The 5571-nt window shown below is 46.5% G+C and overlaps 1 pseudogene; it reads right to left on the bottom strand.

Moving 5' to 3' along the window:
• Positions 1-1090: 1090 nt before the first annotated feature.
• LOC123108044 (tryptophan synthase alpha chain-like) lies at positions 1091-3475 on the bottom strand (annotated as a pseudogene).
• Positions 3476-5571: the final 2096 nt, after the last annotated feature.

Genomic DNA, 5571 nt, shown 5'->3' with positions numbered 1-5571 from the left:
AAGAGAACATGTTGGGGCATTCCTGGCTCCCGGTCGCAAAGTGGATGCATAAGGCCATGCCTTTGAAGTCTATCTGCAGTCCAACACTAGTTTCTGGCTACCAGCCAGACGAAGATATTGCATGATGTTGGGGCACGTAACCTACAAATTTGAGCCGCTCTAGCGTTGTCAGCTCTACCATCAAAGAATGTTCGGTAGGCCCACTGAGCAAAAAATTGTCATCGCACTCCCAAGACCACATGCTGGCATCCTGAGTGCCCTCCATGAGCTGAACATCGTTAAGGCAATCCATGAGTCGAAAGAACTCGACCAACGCACGCTCTTGCATGTTAGGGTTCACATCCGGCCACCAACCCCATTCAATCCTTCTCTCACTGTGTGTGTCCTAGTGACTTCTTGTTGACGCAAGCAAATAGGTTGGGTGCAACATATTCTATCTTTCCTTTGCTCAACCACCAATCCGTCCAAAAAAGTGCCTTGTAGACCCTAAACAAGCCGGGCCAGTTGGTCGATCATCGACAACCGCAGGACCCCGCCGCTTAGGTCATATTGGTGTAAAGCACATGAAGAAACTCCATATTGATGGACTTTTGGAATCACTTCATTATGAATCATTTGAAACAGTTAAGAATTTTGAATTTTTTATTAGTGTTAGGAGTTACACATGTATGTGGGGACAACAACATTGTCACATGTAAAATCTCTGCAGATCATCAGATCCATCCATCACCTATCTTGGCATAGGCATAGTTCCGGTCTCATATGACTTTAATGTTTTCAGTATGTCCTTTTTGTTTGCTTTGTCAAACTATTAGAGTTGATTGTGTGCATATTTATTATGCAGATGATGTATGTTGCTTATCATGCTTTCTATTCGCTTGATGCTACATTTTGAATTGATAAAATTGACATTTATTAAAAAATATATGTTGTTGAGGACATGCACATAATTTACCATGGTAGCTTCCATATGAAACTATGAAAGGTACTTTATCAATGTCACAAGAGGCCACTGGCAAACCATTGATGATTATTCCATCGAACAAGTAAGAAATAGGAGCAGATATATTACATATTGACGCGTGACCTGTGAGCGATACCTACCAGACATGCATAAAAAAGTTGGGGTAAATTGTTACAAGTTTCCGTTTAATTGGGAGTTTGTGCAACTCACTCAATATTAACACTACCAAGGTAGCACAACAAAGTAACCAAAGCAAATGCAAATACTAACTACTCCCTTTGTTCCTAAATATAAGTATTTCTAGAGACTCCAATATAGACTACATACGGATGCATATATACATAGTTTAGAGTGTAGATTCATTCATTTTGCTCTGAATGCAATCCATATTGAAATCTCTAGAAAGACTTATATTTATGAACAGAGGAAGCACAAAGTAAACAGTACCGTCTTTTTGTGACACAAAAATTGCAATAGCTTCTATGCTTCTACGTACCCATTAAAATTTTGACCACCATGATGGCTCGCCACGCTAAATAATTAACTATGTTAATTTCATATCATGGGAGTGCATTCTTCAAACTCCTGGCATATACTTCTAGCCTATTTAATCCTTCTCTTGGAGAATTTGCTTCACCCAACTGTTTCACCATTGCACTGCCAATGATCACGCCATCTGCACCCCAGTCGGCAATCTATATATGTACATTTATAAGTGGATGTTAGCAATGTAATTACCTTGTTGAGATTTTGCAGTCAAGATTAACAACTTTTGGTGAATCTTTGTGTGTGTTGTTTACCTGGCTAACATGTTCCGGGGTTGATATGCCAAAGCCGACCGCCACTGCCTTGTCTGTGACCTGCAGACCATTATAAAAGATATGTGACCGGTGATACTTTCAACATAATGATGGGAAAATTGACACTATTTGTTTTCTGGTTAACTTTAATTAATTTGATGGTTCTAAAATTCTTTTCTACAAACCTGTCTAATCTCCTGAAGAAGATCCTGTAACTCCAATGACACTTACCTGCATGATGCAAATTAGTTAGAGGATAAAATTTTAATTATGAGATCGACCACAAAGCCAAAATTGGAATAAGAAGTTAGGATTTTGCGCATGTGTTGTGCACTTACAAGGTAAATGAACCCTTCTGAAGCTTTTGTGATTTCTTTCATCCTCTCTAATGGTGTAGCTGGTGTTGTAAGGAGAATCTACATTCATCATTGGTTTAAAACATATAACTTGTTAATGACTGGTTCGCTTAATCCCGAGTTCTGCTAGCATTGCATTAATCTTGAGGGGGCATGCACATACCAGTTCTAGTTTGTTCTCGACGATTTCTTTCCTGAAACCGCGTATCTCGTCGTATGGAAGGTCGGGTATGATAAGACCTGGAGTACATGTAAAGAGTGTGAATTAGTAAATCCATTTGTATTATAAACATCGGTTGAAATAATTAGTTTGCTAAGGGTTCATTTAGTTTGAAGGATATCTGCTTTATCTATAAAGCGGGCGAAAGCCTATTTCTTTCTCTCTCTTTTTTCAGGCGAAAGCCTATTTCAAGAGCTTAGAGGATTTCCTCGGAAAATCTCTGTGGATGAGCATAAAATTCCTTCAGAATACTATTCATTTCACCTCGCAAAAAAAAGGAATACTATTCATTTCATATTCTTTTGGAGAAAACTACACATCGGATCGAAACTCATGATGGCAACTGCACATTCATATTAATTCAAACGGTTTGGTTTCGTTCAAAGCGAATAAGCTAGTCGTAATTGATCTAGTTACCTTTGACACCGGCTTCTTTGGCAGCGGCAGCGAAGTTCCCCGTCCCACGGCGCACAATGGGGTTGAAATAAGAGAAGATGACCACGGGGCAGGACAGCTCCGGCGTCACCTCCTTGAGCATCGACATCACGGCGTCCGTGGTCGCGCCGGCAGCCAACGCCCGCGCAGCGGAGGCCTGGATCACCGGCCCGTCCAAGGAGGGGTCCGAGAAGGGCATGCCGAGCTCGATGACGTCGGCGCCGAGGGAGTCGAGTAGCCTGAGCGCCTTCGCCGTGGTCGCCAGGTCGGGGTCGCCGGCGGTGATGTACGGGATGAACGCCGTCTGCGCACGCGCAACAGTGAAATTAAACCTTGGTCAACTCAGCTTCATCCTTCATAGCTAGGCTCGGGGGCACGTACCTTGCCACTCGCCCTGACCCGAGACATGGCCTCCGCCACGGAAAGGCCGCGCTCGCCGGCCGCGGACCGCGACGCGCGCTTCGCAGAAGGCGCGGGCGCGGTCACCGCCGCGACCGCCCGGACGACAAGCCTCCCCGGCGCGGCCACCGTCACGGCTGCCGCATGCCGTTGGCGCATCGGGTGGCTCAGCGACGTAGCCGTGGACGACGTGGAGGGGGGCGCCTTGAGCGCGAAAGCCATGTCGCCTAACGGATCGATGCTACGCACTTGACTAGTTGTTCACTGTATCTAGCACTTGGAGTCGAGAGCTGGGTCAGGCTTGAACCGTGGATGGGTTGGATACTGGGGGTGTGCGCGCGTTTATATACTAGGGGACTCCGCGGCGACAGAGAGCTAAGAGTCACTGGCAGGGCAGGACGACGGAGACGGAGGCACCGGTGCAGTGTGGTGGGGGAGGAACCCAGGACGCGTTTCACCGTGAAGAACGTGTCTCGCGCTCGGCGGAGAAGAGGCGCATGCTCCTTCATGTACAGTGGCACCGATGGCGAGGAAACGGCGTGGCCGGCCGGGCTCCCGTTCACCGGTGAGCGAGCGTCACGTGGCTGACGTCAAAACTAGTGGTGGAGTCAACCAGAGGACTGACTGATCAGTCGATGGCATCACATCACGGCACGGCACTGCACATGTATGTTGTGCTTGTATCACGAGCACGTGTTCTCCGCGCCTGTGGTAATCAGGAGACTTGCAGCCAGGCAGCCCCTGACCTGGCCTTCAGCTTCTACTCCCCCCGTTTTCAAATATTTGTCTTTATAGACATTTTAAATGGTTACAACATGCGGATGTACTATGTAGACATATTTTAGGGTGTAGATTCACTCATTTTGCTTCGCATGTAGTCATTTGTTGAAATCGCTAAAAAGACAAATATTTGGAAATGAAGGGAGTAGAATACTCGCAATTTGGCCCGTGATTGTCAGGGCGTGTTTAGAGGCTCTATATGCACATGCATATGACGTCTTAATTTTGGATTTGGTGGTGGTGGTAGTTTGGGGTTTCCTTCCCCCTATAGTTAGGTTTGTTGAGTCACCGATGCTTCGGCCATGGTTACGGTGCTCAGTATCTTGGTGAAGGCGGCAAGGCTCCGGCGACGTCCTAGACTCAAAATAATATCCATCTCGCCTTATCAATGCTCCAACGGTGCATCAAGCATTGATGGAGGGCATGTGAGGCTGTGTCCCTCACGGATCTGTTTGGGTCTGCTCGGCTTTGATCTTTGGTGGATGTGTTTGGATCCGGTCGACATTGGTCTTCGACAGCTCCATCTTGATTGAGCATGCGCTCGTGGTTGTTACTCTGTATGCAGCTACGGTCCTTTTGATCTACGTTTTTCTTCGTTGGTGACAGTTGTTGCTTCCGTGCGCTGACAATTTTTTGACTTTCAGCTACAACAATATTTGCCCGACTCTGGGAAAGGAGGAATACTGGCGGTGGAACGCCTTCAACTTGTTCCAGTTCGTGTAGTCGTTGCTGGATGCTCCATGGAACTGGTTGTAATTTTTTTCTTTTTACTTTGGCGGTTATTACATCTTATTAATAAATCAAAAGAATTTATTTATTAAAAAAAGCATTTGGACCACGACACATGTCTGCATGTTCCCGAGGATAAGGGCATTTCCATCACGGACACGTAAAATAGATGCAGTATTTCATCCGCACCCACGGACAGTGATACGGGAGCCAGCCATCCAACCATATCCCTCAAACTACAAGACACATTGCAAACATAATTTGAACAAACTAGACAAATTTCATGCAACTCGGATGATTTTTATTTGAACTGGACCAAATTCATTACATTTTCAACATGTTCCAACTAAACAAAAGCCGGCATAACATTTTTTAACCTAGCCTAAATCTTTGCAAGTCATGGTTGCATTCATGTTCCACGTCATCTCTTCCCCTTGTCCGGCAAGCTTAATTGCAGTGAGCTCCGGAAAAGTGAAACTGAGGGTTTTGTACGAAGGGAAGACTAGGAATACATGGGACACGAGACATGCCCATGTCTATGTTCAACGTCCCACTCTTCCTCGCCGAAGTCCATCATGTGGACATTTCCGGCCGAGGTGAGGTCCATGATTAACATGAACGGGTCGGCCCTGTGGTCAAGCACGAACCATGGATTTTTTGTCGAAAGAGACCATCTACCCAACAAAATTGCCAAAAAAGACCCGTTTTGGATGAAAGTGACAAAAAAGACCCCCTGCGCCGTGGCGGCGGGCGCGCCGGGCGACACGTGGCACCTGCCGCCACGGTGCGAGGCGGCAGCCCCTGCCGCCACGGCGCCAAGCGGCAGGCCGGTGATTACGTGAATTGGCACGAGCAACGGAACGGGATGGCAGTGTGGGGCCCTGCCGC

The sequence above is a fragment of the Triticum aestivum genome, chromosome 5A (assembly GCF_018294505.1).
Source record: "Triticum aestivum cultivar Chinese Spring chromosome 5A, IWGSC CS RefSeq v2.1, whole genome shotgun sequence".
Lineage (NCBI taxonomy): Eukaryota > Viridiplantae > Streptophyta > Magnoliopsida > Poales > Poaceae > Triticum > Triticum aestivum.
The sequence above is the reverse complement of the archived record's forward strand: the minus strand, read 5'-3'. Positions and strand labels throughout refer to the sequence as shown.